Source organism: Pseudophryne corroboree, chromosome 5, assembly GCF_028390025.1.
Source record: "Pseudophryne corroboree isolate aPseCor3 chromosome 5, aPseCor3.hap2, whole genome shotgun sequence".
NCBI lineage: Eukaryota > Metazoa > Chordata > Amphibia > Anura > Myobatrachidae > Pseudophryne > Pseudophryne corroboree.
The window spans coordinates 105,092,187-105,109,601 of NC_086448.1; positions in this window are offsets into that span (position 1 = coordinate 105,092,187).

A 17,415-nucleotide genomic window follows, 5' to 3' on the forward strand; every position below is an offset into this window, starting at 1 on the left:
ACACGTCGTTAACGACTTCCCTTGAACTTCCCTTGAACAGCTGAGCAAACGACATGAGCATACACACTACCAACGACCAAAGACGAAAGACCAAAGACCATAGACCATTCATCGTTGAAGCATCCAAGCTGAACAGTTTATTAAACTAATGAGCTGGGAACAGGGCTGGTGAACAGTGGCTTGGTCGTTGGTCGTTGGTCTTTCACACCATACACATTCAACGACGTCTCTGGTCGGTAACGACCATAGTGGAAATTGAGCATACATGCTCCACAGATAAGCGAGGGTCGTTAACGTCCCGAGGGGCCGCGCATCGGTGGTCGTCGGATGCATACACACTTGACGATATAATGAGCGACGTCGTTGATGAGGGCTGAAATGAACGGCGTCGCTCATTTTATCGTCAATTGTGTATGGGCCTTTAGATTCTGTATGACCATGCAGCACAGCCAGTCAATCTGATGACAGCCAATTTATCATATTTCTGATCCAGCTCAGCAAGAGAACGGGGCTCCCGGATCCCATGACAACTTGAACTTACCGTTTGGAGCCACCTATCTATAGCTAAGTATATTTAACATTTATTGCTTAAAACTGTGTAAATAAAGCAAGCTTTTAATTGCTATACTTTGTGTCTTTCCTTTTACTCATTATAATCTTAAAGGACCCATTCCACCGGGAACAATATGCTTAAAACTAAAGTCACAGCCCAGAGTCTATAGTACATTGTGAATGGTGTTTAGCTGTGTCTGCAATGTGAATAAGATGCAAAACGCAAAGCAAATTACGATACGTTACTCCCAGATCATCTTAGTCACACTAGGCATCTTGCGTCATATGGCGTATAGACAGCAAGGGCCGGATGAAATATGGTGTGAGTTTTTAGGCAAATTCCAACTCTCACCTGACAAAAATACAGCAGACCACAACGTTAATTGAGGTGACCATTGTGGCTGACCTCAACCTTGCGGTCTGCAGTAGACAGCAGGATCCCACCCATAGGCTTCAATGGGGATCCCCCCCCCCCCAATTATAGTCTATGGGCTCCGCTTTAGTGACATGCCAGTATCACACAAAGCCAATCTGGAGAGCGCTATAATGTGGCTCACCCTGATTGGCTGCCGAGTCTCCAAGTGACAGAAGTCAAGAGGAGGCCCAGCATTTTGGAAAAGGGGATCCCCTTATGTGCGGTGGATCGTTTTTTTACGGTTTGTTAATTTTTAACCCCTGGATGCCCATATGGACCCAAGACGACCAATCTACACTGGATATTAGGTGAGTATTTTTTTTCTAGTAAAACCTATAGATTTCTACTGGACAAGGGGACATGAATGGTTACATGAGATGCAGGTAAGTATATGTACATGTGAGTGTGTAAATATGCTTTAGTAAAGTTATACTTTTATGGTGTGTGTGCTGGTACTAGTGGTTCTCCAAGTGCCAGCATGCGTGGGAGTCTTGCTGGGACCTGTAGTTTCATAGGTAAAGACAATGTTAATTCTTCATATTACACAATGGCTATTAGCCCAGCACCCACCGCCCATCGGTGCTGGGGACAGCCTTGGTCTTCAGCCATGGCCCTTGGGTGCCTGGAGGGAAGGAGCCCTTTATTGAGGGGGTCTTCACTCTCCCAGGTAACCCTGGCTAGGGCTGACTAGTTGAGGAGTAATGCCATGGTCACAGGGACCTGTATAAATGTATCCCCCATCTGTGGCATTATTTCCTTGACTAGTGGAGCCCGGTGGAGCCCGGTGCTGGTTCCAAAATACCGGGGACCCTTACATCTTTTTTCACATGTATCTTTGGAACCAGGACCAGTCCAAGAGCCTGGTGATGGTTGTTAAAGTACTGGCTACCCCTAGTAATATTTTCCCTGTATTATAGTAACCAGGACTGGCTCAAAGAGCTTGGGGCTGGCTATGCTTTGGGAGTGGGGACTGCAGATCTTTTTTTTTTTTTACGTTTAAACTCTTTTGCAGACAGACGCATGCACGGATTTCACTGATCTGTGCATGCTTCTGTCAAACTCACCAGCCAGAAGCTGGTCTATTTTAAGGATAGATTTTCATAATGTTTTAGGTGCGAGCTGTAAACTCGCATCCAATTACATTGCCCGAGTTGTATGTTTGCAATAGCAAAACATCTGGATGCGAGTTTTGCCATTGTTATTTTTGAGCGCTAAACTTGTATTTATGACCAATTTGCATCCCATTACATTTGGCCCCACATGTATGAAGACACATCTGTAAGTAGGGAAATATATTTGCAACCTTGCCAAAATATTGGCTGGTTCAGTACTGTAGAAAGTCTTAAAAGTGGAAACCAGAATGTTCTTTTTGATCTACAGTTGTGCGTGGACCCCCGTGTTTTTGTTTTGATTCTAAATCTTCATCATATTTTGGTTTTTGTAAAACCACCCTCAAATGTTTTGGTTTTGGATATCTTTAAAAATGTATAAAAACAGCTAAAATCATTTCATTTGGACCTGTTTTTTTTTCCCTTCAAACATCAATAACATTAATTTACAGTCAATACAGTCAATTTTGACCACCCTACTGCAAAACCATGTGGACTGCAGATGGGGCAGATATAACATGCGCAGAGAGAGTTAGATTTGGGTGGGTTATATTGTTTCTGTGCAGGGTAAATACTGTCTGCTTTATTTTTACACTGCAATTTAGATTTCAGATTGAACACACCCCTCCCAAATCTAACTCTCTCTGCACATGTTATATCTGCCTTCCCCCCCTGCAGTGCACATGGTTTTGCCCAACTGCTAACAAATTTGCTGCTGCGATTAACTCTGAATTAGGCCCTATGTACTGATCAGTATCTGTTGTGAATAAGGGCCCTCATTCCGAGTTGTTCGCTCGCAAGGCGAATGTAGCAGAGTTACACACGCTAAGCCGCCGCCTACTGGGAGTGAATCTTAGCTTCTTAAAATTGCGACCGACGTACGCGCAATATTGCGATTACAAACGAGTTAGCAGTTTCTGAGTAGCTTCAGACTTACTCTGCCTGTGCGATCAGTTCAGTGCTTTTCGTTCCTGGCTGACGTCATAAACACACCCAGCGTTCGCCCAGGCACTCCCACCGTTTCTCCGGCCACTCCTGCGTTTTTTCCGGAAACGGTAGCGTTTCCAGCCACACGCCCCTAAAACGCCGTGCATCCGCCCAGTAACACCCATTTCCTGTCAATCACAATGTGAACGTCGGAGCGATGAAAATGCCGTGAGTAAACTTACTTTCATCATAGTAAAGTTACTTGGCGCAGTCGCAGTGCGAACATTGCGCATGCGCACTAAGAGAATTCTCACTGCGATGCGATGAAAATCTCCGAGCGAACAACTCGGAATGAGGGCCAATGATCATCACATTTGCAAAATGTCAGCAATACCCTCAACATCACCCTCCTCACTGTTGTTGTTATTAGCATCATTACAAAATATTAGCTCACCACTGGAATCCACCATTACTGAAGAAGTATCTGTTTCTTGTAATTGGCAGCACAGGTATTCTTCATAGAATTGGTAGTTAATTTTGATGAACAACAGTTTTTCCATATTTTTTGAGAGTAGCCTCCTATGCTGATCTCTCACAAGGGGGGTCATTCCGAGTTGTTCGCTCGCAAGCTGCTTTTAGCAGCTTTGCACACGCTAAGCCGCCGCCTACTGGGAGTGAATCTTAGCTTATCAAAATTGCGAACGAAAGATTAGCAGAATTGCGAATAGACACTTCTTAGCAGTTTCTGAGTAGCTCCAGACTTACTCGGCATCTGCGATCAGTTCAGTCAGTTTCGTTCCTGGTTTGACGTCACAAACACACCCAGCGTTCGCCCAGACACTCCTCCGTTTCTCCAGCCACTCCCGCGTTTTTCCCAAAAATGGTAGCGTTTTTTCGCACACACCCATAAAACGGCCAGTTTCCGCCCAGAAACACCCACTTCCTGTCAATCACATTACGATCACCAGAACGAAGAAAAAACCTCGTAATGCCGTGAGTAAAATACCTAACTGCATAGCAAATTTACTTGGTGCAGTCGCACTGCGGACATTGCGCATGCGCATTAGCGACTAATCGCTCCGTTGCGAGAAAAAAATAACGAGCGAACAACTCGGAATGACCCCCAAGGTTCCCAGCGGGTGTGGTATGTTAGATAGAATAGACTTAGGTCGACAGTGTCTAGGTCGACCACTATTGGTTGACAGTAAGTAGGTCGACAGGGAATCTAGGTCGACATGAAAAAAAGGTCGACATGAGTCTTTTTAAAAAAATTGGTTTTGTTTTCTTCGTAGATTGATGGGGAACCCCAATCAGTGCACCGTGTCCCCTCACATGGCTCGCTTCACGCGCCAGGCTTCGGGCACGGTGCCTCGCTCTGCTACTGCTGCACTCGGAACAGGTTACTGTCCCTAATTGTAGCCCACGTGGATCGTAAAGTATGAAAAAGTTTAATAAAATGAAAAAAAAAGTGAAAAACTCATGACGACCTTTTGTCATGTTGACCTAGTACATATCGACCTAGAGTTGCTGTCGACCTAGAAACCATGTCGACCTTCTTACTGTCAACCAATAGTGGTCAACCTAGACACTGTCAACCTAAGTCTTGTCGACCTAGAGACCGGATCCCGTTCCCAGCTGTGCTAAACACTTATTCCGAGTATACACTGGAGGGTGGGCAGCTTAAGTACTGTGCACCAAAATGAGTTTGTAGAATTGGCTCCAAATTGCCCTTTTTTCTCCAGATATTCAAATGGACTGTGTAAAATGCTAATTTGTATATTACCATTAAAATAATCCTCCAACATTCTATTGATATTTCCTGTATCAGATTGAGTCACAGTAGAAGTGTCACTCATTTTGGGCAATTCTTCTAAGCATGGCCAGGTGTCACATTGTTTTACTCTGGTGCGCTCATTGATTCACTATCATGACCCATGGTCCATGCCTTCAGCCAGTCTGCATAAGCTAAAGCTTACTCAGACTGACCATCGGCTCCAAACTCTCAGGTCCAGGGAATCTGTGTCTGCATACACAGATTGACCATCGGCTCATCTTCATCAGTGGGTCTCTTGAAAAAGGTCAGCTATTTCCTGGCTGCAGCATTTGCAGGAGAAATTGAAGGAGACATTGTCGTATCATGTGCCACTTAAGCTTGTTTCTATTGTCGTATCATGTGTCACAACTTGTTTCTAGGAGCTCTTTGCATCTCTTAAAATCTGTGTCAATTGGAAAGACAAATGTTACATACTGTAGGACATAAACCTAGGATCAAGATGGCTGCCAAAATGTACTGATCCAATTGTAAGATGTTGCAAACCCTTGGGTACTGGCAAAGTGAAAACATAACTTGATCTACAAGTCCAGCATACTTAGCAGAATCGCTTAGTTTAATCTCCTCCTTCAGCTTCTCCAGCTGTTTTTCCAGTAGTTTAATTAAGGGTATGACCTGACTCAGACTGGCAGTGTCTGAACTCACTTCATTGGTTACAATTTAAAATAGTTTCAGCAGCTTGCATAAAACCAAGAGTATTCTCAGTGTGATAGACTAAAGCAGGCATCTCCAAACTGCGTCCCTCCAGCTGTTGAGAAACTACACATCCCAGTATGCCCTGACACAGTTTTAGCATTCTCTGACAGCAAAACTGTCAGGGAATGCTGAGATATGTAGTTTCACAACAGCTGGAGGGCTGCAGGTTGCACATGCCTGGACTAAATGCCACCTCCCTCCCTCCCTATTTTATTGCTTGATGTTTGGATGGCTTGTTGCTTTTCCTCCAATCACTGAAGCATTTAAAGGGTGGAATTCCAACTGGATACTATTTTTTTATTTTAGTTGGTGGCATAGCTGATTTAATATTGTACATGTGGTTGATGAATATAGAAAATGCCCCGAAATTTTACAGACCCCCACCAGCATCTTCTGCATGGACCAGTCTGTTTTTAAAGAAATTCTGAACCACCAAGTTTATTGTGTGTGCAAAACATGGTATATGTTGAAATTCCCCCATCATAATGCTTGTACTTGTTACTTGTGCTATCGGAAATTACAAATCCTAAGGAGAGTCTTTGCAGGGTAACGCATTTTGCTATCACATCCCTGAGGGTTTCCAATGAGTTAACACCGGCATTTCTTTTAGTGAAGTCAGTAATACAAAGAGTTGACTGCCAGTGAATGAGCTGGCAATTTGTGTTAGATACTGCTGAGGCTGAAGGCAATACACCTTCCCAGTAGGCTGTCATAGTCATGTAATCTTTAGTTTGATCAGTACCACTTGTTCACATATCTGTAGTTACGTGGATAGTCAGTACAATAGAATTTTTTAGGCAAATAATTATTTTTGTTTAACGTCCCAGCACAGGCGGGGCATTGATTTTCTGGGAAGCGTTATCCACTGTGCAACAGGATGGCAACTGTCATATGTGTTTGTTTCCTTTTGAAAATTATTGTTTCACAGACAATTGTGTGAATAAATTGCTACTTTTCTACTTGATCATTTTCTTTCATGTATATTCTAGAGATGAGCGCCGGAAATTTTTCGGGTTTTGTGTTTTGGTTTTGGGTTCGGTTCCGCGGCCGTGTTTTGGGTTCGACCGCGTTTTGGCAAAACCTCACCGAATTTTTTTGTCGGATTCGGGTGTGTTTTGGATTCGGGTGTTTTTTTCAAAAAACCCTAAAAAACAGCTTAAATCATAGAATTTGGGGGTCATTTTGATCCCAAAGTATTATTAACCTCAAAAACCATAATTTCCACTCATTTTCAGTCTATTCTGAATACCTCACACCTCACAATATTATTTTTAGTCCTAAAATTTGCACCGAGGTCGCTGTGTGAGTAAGATAAGCGACCCTAGTGGCCGATACAAACACCGGGCCCATCTAGGAGTGGCACTGCAGTGTCACGCAGGATGTCCCTTCCAAAAAACCCTCCCCAAACAGCACATGACGCAAAGAAAAAAAGAGGCGCAATGAGGTAGCTGTGTGAGTAAGATAAGCGACCCTAGTGGCCGACACAAACACCGGGCCCATCTAGGAGTGGCACTGCAGTGTCACGCAGGATGTCCCTTCCAAAAAACCCTCCCCAAACAGCACATGACGCAAAGAAAAAAAGAGGCGCAATGAGGTAGCTGACTGTGTGAGTAAGATAAGCGACCCTAGTGGCCGACACAAACACCGGGCCCATCTAGGAGTGGCACTGCAGTGTCACGCAGGATGGCCCTTCCAAAAAACCCTCCCCAAACAGCACATGACGCAAAGAAAAAAAGAGGCGCAATGAGGTAGCTGACTGTGTGAGTAAGATAAGCGACCCTAGTGGCCGACACAAACACCGGGCCCATCTAGGAGTGGCACTGCAGTGTCACGCAGGATGGCCCTTCCAAAAAACCCTCCCCAAACAGCACATGACGCAAAGAAAAAAAGAGGCGCAATGAGGTAGCTGACTGTGTGAGTAAGATAAGCGACCCTAGTGGCCGACACAAACACCGGGCCCATCTAGGAGTGGCACTGCAGTGTCACGCAGGATGGCCCTTCCAAAAAACCCTCCCCAAACAGCACATGACGCAAAGAAAAATAAAAGAAAAAAGAGGTGCAAGATGGAATTGTCCTTGGGCCCTCCCACCCACCCTTATGTTGTATAAACAGGACATGCACACTTTAACCAACCCATCATTTCAGTGACAGGGTCTGCCACACGACTGTGACTGATATGACGGGTTGGTTTGGACCCCCCCCAAAAAAGAAGCAATTAATCTCTCCTTGCACAAACTGGCTCTACAGAGGCAAGATGTCCACCTCATCATCATCCTCCGATATATCACCGTGTACATCCCCCTCCTCACAGATTATCAATTCGTCCCCACTGGAATCCACCATCTCAGCTCCCTGTGTACTTTGTGGAGGCAATTGCTGCTGGTCAATGTCTCCGCGGAGGAATTGATTATAATTCATTTTAATGAACATCATCTTCTCCACATTTTCTGGATGTAACCTCGTACGCCGATTGCTGACAAGGTGAGCGGCGGCACTAAACACTCTTTCAGAGTACACACTTGTGGGAGGGCAACTTAGGTAGAATAAAGCCAGTTTGTGCAAGGGCCTCCAAATTGCCTCTTTTTCCTGCCAGTATAAGTACGGACTGTGTGACGTGCCTACTTGGATGCGGTCACTCATATAATCCTCCACCATTCTTTCAATGTTGAGAGAATCATATGCAGTGACAGTAGACGACATGTCCGTAATCGTTGTCAGGTCCTTCAGTCCGGACCAGATGTCAGCATCAGCAGTCGCTCCAGACTGCCCTGCATCACCGCCAGCGGGTGGGCTCGGAATTCTGAGCCTTTTCCTCGCACCCCCAGTTGCGGGAGAATGTGAAGGAGGAGATGTTGACAGGTCGCGTTCCGCTTGACTTGACAATTTTGTCACCAGCAGGTCTTTGCACCCCAGCAGACTTGTGTCTGCCGGAAAGAGAGATCCAAGGTAGGTTTTAAATCTAGGATCGAGCACGGTGGCCAAAATGTAGTGCTCTGATTTCAACAGATTGACCACCCGTGAATCCTTGTTAAGCGAATTAAGGGCTGCATCCACAAGTCCCACATGCCTAGCGGAATCGCTCCCTTTTAGCTCCTTCTTCAATGCCTCCAGCTTCTTCTGCAAAAGCCTGATGAGGGGAATGACCTGACTCCCGCTGGCAGTGTCTGAACTGACTTCACGTGTGGCAAGTTCAAAGGGCATCAGAACCTTGCACAACGTTGAAATCATTCTCCACTGCACTTGAGACAGGTGCATTCCACCTCCTATATCGTGCTCAATTGTATAGGCTTGAATGGCCTTTTGCTGCTCCTCCAACCTCTGAAGCATATAGAGGGTTGAATTCCACCTCGTTACCACTTCTTGCTTCAGATGATGGCAGGGCAGGTTCAGTAGTTTTTGGTGGTGCTCCAGTCTTCTGTACGTGGTGCCTGTACGCCGAAAGTGTCCCGCAATTCTTCTGGCCACCGACAGCATCTCTTGCACGCCCCTGTCGTTTTTTAAAAAATTCTGCACCACCAAATTCAAGGTATGTGCAAAACATGGGACGTGCTGGAATTTGCCCATATTTAATGCACACACAATATTGCTGGCGTTGTCCGATGCCACAAATCCACAGGAGAGTCCAATTGGGGTAAGCCATTCTGCGATGATCTTCCTCAGTTGCCGTAAGAGGTTTTTAGCTGTGTGCGTATTCTGGAAAGCGGTGATACAAAGCGTAGCCTGCCTAGGAAAGAGTTGGCGTTTGCGAGATGCTGCTACTGGTGCCGCCGCTGCTGTTCTTGCGGCGGGAGTCCATACATCTACCCAGTGGGCTGTCACAGTCATATAGTCCTGACCCTGCCCTGCTCCACTTGTCCACATGTCCGTGGTTAAGTGGACATTGGGTACAACTGCATTTTTTAGGACACTGGTGAGTCTTTTTCTGACGTCCGTGTACATTCTCGGTATCGCCTGCCTACAGAAGTGGAACCTAGATGGTATTTGGTAACGGGGGCACACTGCCTCAATAAATTGTCTAGTTCCCTGTGAACTAACGGCGGATACCGGACGCACGTCTAACACCAACATAGTTGTCAAGGCCTCAGTTATCCGCTTTGCAGCAGGATGACTGCTGTGATATTTCATCTTCCTCGCAAAGGACTGTTGGACAGTCAATTGCTTACTGGAAGTAGTACAAGTGGGCTTACGACTTCCCCTCTGGGATGACCATCGACTCCCAGCAGCAACAACAGCAGCGCCAGCAGCAGTAGGCGTTACACGCAAGGATGCATCGGAGGAATCCCAGGCAGGAGAGGACTCGTCAGAATTGCCAGTGACATGGCCTGCAGGACTGTTGGCATTCCTGGGGAAGGAGGAAATTGACACTGAGGGAGTTGGTGGGGTGGTTTGCGTGAGCTTGGTTACAAGAGGAAGGGATTTACTGGTCAGTGGACTGCTTCCGCTGTCGCCCAAAGTTTTTGAACTTGTCACTGACTTATTATGAATGCGCTGCAGGTGACGTATAAGGGAGGATGTTCCGAGGTGGTTAACGTCCTTACCCCTACTTATTACAGCTTGACAAAGGGAACACACGGCTTGACAAATGTTGTCCGCATTTCTGGTGAAATACTTCCACACCGAAGAGCCGATTTTTTGGGTATTTTCACCAGGCATGTCAACGGCCATATTCCTCCCACGGACAACAGGTGTCTCCCCGGGTGCCTGACTTAAACAAACCACCTCACCATCAGAATCCTCCTGGTCAATTTCCTCCCCAGCGCCAGCAACACCCATATCCTCCTCATCCTGGTGTACTTCAACACTGACATCTTCAATCTGACTATCAGGAACTGGACTGCGGGTGCTCCTTCCAGCACTTGCAGGGGGCGTGCAAATGGTGGAAGGCGCATGCTCTTCACGTCCAGTGTTGGGAAGGTCAGGCATCGCAACCGACACAATTGGACTCTCCTTGTGGATTTGGGATTTCGAAGAACGCACAGTTCTTTGCGGTGCTTTTGCCAGCTTGAGTCTTTTCAGTTTTCTAGCGAGAGGCTGAGTGCTTCCATCCTCATGTGAAGCTGAACCACTAGCCATGAACATAGGCCAGGGCCTCAGCCGTTCCTTGCCACTCCGTGTGGTAAATGGCATATTGGCAAGTTTACGCTTCTCCTCCGACAATTTTATTTTAGGTTTTGGAGTCCTTTTTTTACTGATATTTGGTGTTTTGGATTTGACATGCTCTGTACTATGACATTGGGCATCGGCCTTGGCAGACGACGTTGCTGGCATTTCATCGTCTCGGCCATGACTAGTGGCAGCAGCTTCAGCACGAGGTGGAAGTGGATCTTGATCTTTCCCTAATTTTGGAACCTCAACATTTTTGTTCTCCATATTTTAATAGGCACAACTAAAAGGCACCTCAGGTAAACAATGGAGATGGATGGATACTAGTATACAATTATGGATGGACTGCCGAGTGCCGACACAGAGGTAGCTACAGCCGTGGACTATTGTACTGTACTGTGTCTGCTGCTAATATAGACTGGATGATAATGAGATGTAGTATGTATGTATAAAGAAGAAAGAAAAAAAAACCACGGGTAGGTGGTATACAATTATGGATGGACTGCCGAGTGCCGACACAGAGGTAGCTACAGCCGTGGACTACCGTACTGTACTGTGTCTGCTGCTAATATAGACTGGATGATAATGAGATGTAGTATGTATAAAGAAGAAAGAAAAAAAAACCACGGGTAGGTGGTATACAATTATGGACGGACTGCCGAGTGCCGACACAGAGGTAGCTACAGCCGTGGACTACCGTACTGTACTGTGTCTGCTGCTAATATAGACTGGATGATAATGAGATGTAGTATGTATAAAGAAGAAAGAAAAAAAAACCACGGGTAGGTGGTATACAATTATGGATGGACTGCCGAGTGCCGACACAGAGGTAGCTACAGCCGTGGACTACCGTACTGTACTGTGTCTGCTGCTAATATAGACTGGATGATAATGAGATGTAGTATGTATAAAGAAGAAAGAAAAAAAAACCACGGGTAGGTGGTATACAATTATGGATGGACTGCCGAGTGCCGACACAGAGGTAGCTACAGCCGTGGACTACCGTACTGTACTGTGTCTGCTGCTAATATAGACTGGATGATAATGAGATGTAGTATGTATAAAGAAGAAAGAAAAAACAACGGGTAGGTGGTATACAATTATGGATGGACTGCCGAGTGCCGACACAGAGGTAGCTACAGCCGTGGACTACCGTACTGTGTCTGCTGCTAATATAGACTGGATGATAATGAGATGTAGTATGTATAAAGAAGAAAGAAAAAAAAAACCACGGGTAGGTGGTATACAATTATGGACGGACTGCCGAGTGCCGACACAGAGGTAGCTACAGCCGTGGACTACCGTACTGTACTGTGTCTGCTGCTAATATAGACTGGATGATAATGAGATGTAGTATGTATAAAGAAGAAAGAAAAAAAAACCACGGGTAGGTGGTATACAATTATGGATGGACTGCCGAGTGCCGACACAGAGGTAGCTACAGCCGTGGACTACCGTACTGTACTGTGTCTGCTGCTAATATAGACTGGATGATAATGAGATGTAGTATGTATAAAGAAGAAAGAAAAAAAAACCACGGGTAGGTGGTATACAATTATGGATGGACTGCCGAGTGCCGACACAGAGGTAGCTACAGCCGTGGACTACCGTACTGTGTCTGCTGCTAATATAGACTGGTTGATAATGAGATGTAGTATGTATAAAGAAGAAAAAAAAAACCCGGGTAGGTGGTATACAATTATGGACGGACTGCCGAGTGCCGACACAGAGGTAGCTACAGCCGTGGACTACCGTACTGTACTGTGTCTGCTGCTAATATAGACTGGATGATAATGAGATGTAGTATGTATAAAGAAGAAAGAAAAAAAAAACCACGGGTAGGTGGTATACAATTATGGATGGACTGCCGAGTGCCGACACAGAGGTAGCTACAGCCGTGAACTACCGTACTGTGTCTGCTGCGACTGGATGATAAATAATGATATAAAAAATATATATATATCACTACTGCAGCCGGACAGGTATATATTATATAATGACGGACCTGCTGGACACTGTCTGTCAGCAGAATGAGTTTTTTATTTTATAGAATAAAAAAACACCACACAAGTCACACGACGTGTGTTTAACTTTTACAGGCAGACATTCACAATACAATATAGTATACTATATACTGGTGGTCAGGTCACTGGTCAGTCACACTGGCAGTGGCACTCCTGCAGAAAAAAAGTGTGCACTGTTTAATTTTAATATGTACTCCTGGCTCCTGCTATAACCTAACTGCTCCCCAGTCTCCCCCACAATTAAGCTGTGTGAGCACAGTCAGATATTATACATAGATGATGCAGCAGCTCACTGGGCTGAGCACAGATATGGTATGTGACTGAGTCACTGTGTATCGTTTTTTCAGGCAGAGAACGGATTATATTAAATAATATAAAACTGCACTGGTGGTCACTGGTCAGTCACTAGTATAACTAACTAATACTATCAGCAAAATTCTGCACTCTCTGTCTGAGTACTCCTCCTAAGCTCCAGTAAATGAAGTGTCACTGTCTCACTCTGTCACTAGTATAACTAACTAATACTATCAGCAAAATTCTGCACTCTCTGTCTGAGTACTCCTCCTAAGCTCCAGTAAATGAAGTGTCACTGTCTCACTCTCACTCTCCTATCTATTCTCTAAACGGAGAGGACGCCAGCCACGTCCTCTCCCTATGAATCTCAATGCACGTGTAAAATGGCGGCGACGCGCGGCTCCTTATATAGAATCCGAGTCTCGCGATAGAATCCGAGCCTCGCGAGAATCCGACAGCGTCATGATGACGTTCGGGCGCGCTCGGGTTAACCGAGCAAGGCGGGAAGATCCGAGTCGCTCGGATCCGTGTAAAAAAAGCTGAAGTTCGGGCGGGTTCGGATTCCGAGGAACCGAACCCGCTCATCTCTAGTATATTCACCCCCAGTAGCAGCAGCCCTAGGGCACAAACATTCTTCTTTGGAACCCTGGATAGGAGAGGAGTCAGTTTTACTTAGCAAATTGAATGCAAGACTATCTCCAATCACTAAGGAGGAGTTTGATGATGAAAGTGTTGCCAATGAATTCTAATTAAACAAATAAAACAAACAAAACCAGGCGCTGACTTTTCAGGGGGACCTTCTATATATTTACCAATTCTCAGTATGCTGCAGCTTCATATAAGGAGATCACTGATTCTCCACTGATTCAGATAGAAAAAAAAACACAAACTTATGAAGCGCTGCCATACCAGAATGATTTTATACCAATTTTTATTCCCACAATATCACATGGCGAAACTCGTCCCCATAGCAGTACCTTTCAACTGCAAATAATATTTTGTATCAAACATAAAATAATTATGGTGTAATATGAATTTTATTGAATCTAAAATAAATTCACACAATTCCTCCGACAATAATTGATCTGTTCTTAAATAATGCTTAATAGCATCAATTCCCAAATCTTGGGGGATATTGGAGTAAAGAGACTCCACATCACATGTAACTAAATAATAAACTTTTTTCCATTGGGTATTGTGAATGATATTAAGAAAATAAGTGATATCTTTAATAAAAGATTTCAAATTCCTAGCATGTCCTTGTAAAAATGTATCAACATAATGTGAAAGGTTATTTGTAAGTGAATTACACCCAAAATAATCGGGCGACCGGGAGGGGAGGGGAGGGATTTATGGATCTTTGGCAAATGGTAGTATGTAGGTACCACCGGATGCATTGTGAACAAAAAATTAGAAGTGTCTTTTGATATCACTGCAGAGGCCAAGGCTCACGATAGCATTGATTTTATTTTGTTTGAAAGTGCATTATGGGGTTAGAGGGGTGTTTCCTATATATGGACCAATTATCCAATTGACTATAGGCTTCCATACGATAGTCAGCTCTATCTTGGAGTACTATCCCTCCCCCCTTATCCGCCGACTTAATGACTAATTTGTGATCAGAACTTAAACTCTTAATGGACAATTTCTCTCCCTTAGTGAGATTATCCTTAAAGGAACTGTTCTCAGCTTTACTACATAGTGTCCTAAAACACTCTAAGGTGGATTTGTAAAAACTCTCAACATATGCACCTCTGTATTGTAGAGGATAAAAGTCTGATTTCCTCCGAAGTGGAGTTCTCTGTTTTACATCATAAACTGGTTCCTCTTTGGTCCCAATCATTTCTTAATATTTTAAGGATAATCTCACTAAGGGAGAGAGATTGGCCATTAAGAGTTTAAATTCTGATCACAAATTAGTCATTAAGTCAGCGGATAAGGGGGGGGGGGGGATAGTACTCCAAGATAGAGCTGACTATCTTATGGAAGCCTATAGGCAATTGGATAATGGGTCCATATATAGGAAACTCCCCTTTAACCCCACAATGCACTTTCAAACAAAATTAAAATCAATGCTATCCCAAGCCTTGGCCTCTGGTGTGATATCAAAAGACACTTCTAATTTTTTGTTCACAATGCATCTGGTGGTACCTACATACGACCATTTGCCGAAGATCCATAAATACCTCCCCTCCCAGTCGCCCGATTATTTCAGGCGTAAATTCACGTACAAATAACCTTTCACATTATGTTAATATATTTTTACAAGGACATGCTAGGAATTTGAAATCTTTTATTAAAGATACCACTAATTTTCTTAATATCATTCACAAAACACAATGGAAAAAAGGTTATTATTTAGTTACATGTGATGTGGAGTCTCTTTACTCCAATATCCCCCAAGATTTGGGAATTGATGCTATTAAGCATTATTTAAGAACAGATCAATCATTGTCAGAGGAATTGTGTGAATTAATTTTAGATTCAATAAAATTCATATTACACCATAATTATTTTACATTTGATACAAAATATTATTTGCAGTTGAAAGGTACTGCTATGGGGCCGAGTTTTGCCAACCTATATATGGGCCTCTTTGAGGAGGAACATGTGTGTGGGGGTGGACTCGGTGCGGACCTCATCCTCTATTGTAGAATTATTGATGATCTGCTCCTCATCTGAGGTGGTGAGGAGAGTTCGTTAATCCCTTTTCTTACTAATTTGAACACTAACATATTTGGTTTAAAATTTACTTACACTTATAGTTTAGAAACATTGTCTTTTTTGGATATCACGCTCGAGGCTAAGGGAGATGCTTTAAACACTTATACATTCACAAAAGTAGATCAGAATCGTTATCTGCCACTTACAGAAATGGTGGGGTAATATCCCCAAGGGCCAGTTTATCAGACTTAAAAGGAATAGTTCATTGTTAGATATGTTTATTTCACAAGCAGTAAAATTGAAGGATTCTTTCATAGAACAAAGATATCCTTCCATTATAGTGGATAAGGCCTATCAGAAAGTTTGTGATATTGAGAGGGTAGACTTATTGAAAATGACTAACGATAAGGATAGATATGAAAAAGAGAGAGAAACCGAACAGTCAATAAATTTCATCACTAAATATAATTCCCATGCTCCTGAGATTAGGAATATAATAAAAAGAAATCACTCAATATTGAGGAAGGATGAAATATTGAATATGGATAAAGGCTGTAATGATAAAGTAATTTTTAGAAGATCTAATAATTTGAAATTAAAATTGGCTCCAAACCATCTGAAAAGTGAGGTACCTGAGAAATCTGTATCTATTTGGTTACCGGAGAAACCGGTGGGGTTTCATAGATGTGGAAATATGAACTGTCAGACTTGAGCATTCAGTAATCGGAAAGGCATGGGGTTTTCATCATGCATTACTAAAGAAGCTTTTCTAATACAAGATTCCATCAATTGTCATTCCTCATTTGTAATATATATTTTGATTTGCGGATGTGGTAAACAATATATAGGCCGGACGACTAGAACGGTCCATACCAGACATATTGAACATAAGAGGAATATAATTAATAGAACAAGAAAACACAGTCTATATATGCATATCAGTGACTGCGAAATGGGAAGTATCCAGAATATCCAGATGTTTGGGATTGAACAAATTAAGAAAACCAACAGGAGGAGGAGACAGGTTTGGCCTTTTCTGTAAAAGAGAGGCCAACTGGATCTTCCGCTTAGGGACCTTAATACCTCAAGGTCTTAATGATACAGTGGAGCTTAACAATATTTATTGATTCCACTTATTAAAGATCAAATGTAATCATTAACTAAGATGGTTTTAATATTGGTGCATCTGATATGTGATATATGATGTTTCTTGGTCTATGTTTTGGAATGAGTAGAATGGGTTGTTTGGATATCAGGGGGTTTTAGGGTATAGATGTACCTATTTGGGACCTCCCATTCATTCATTTGGTCCACTAGATTTTTGATCAGGGGCCAGAGATATGAGCTAGGATGGCATTAATTATATAGGAAGATGATAATATATGGTTGGTTAAATTAAATAAAATAAAATCAAAACTAAATATTGAGTAGTACTAATTGTGATTAAGTGGTATGTAAGAAAGTATATGTGCATTCCCCATTTATATATATTTATGTATATTCTCTCTATATTTATATATATATTAGGTGATTCATCGCGCCCTACGGGCGCTCTTCACACCGTCGTTAGGGGCTATGCCCCGTTAACCTCTGCACGCCTTTGAACATACGCAGGGCGGTATGAATCAGAATCAGAAACGCAGGGCAGTATAGAGGGCATACAGAAATGGTGTCCAGTTGAGATAAGATAGAGATGCGTAGGGGGGGAGAAAGGGAATGTGCAGAAACGCTGTGCGATGGGTAAAGGATAGGGAGAGTCAGGGTGGTAGGGAGAGGATAAAAGAGAGGGAAGGGGTTAGA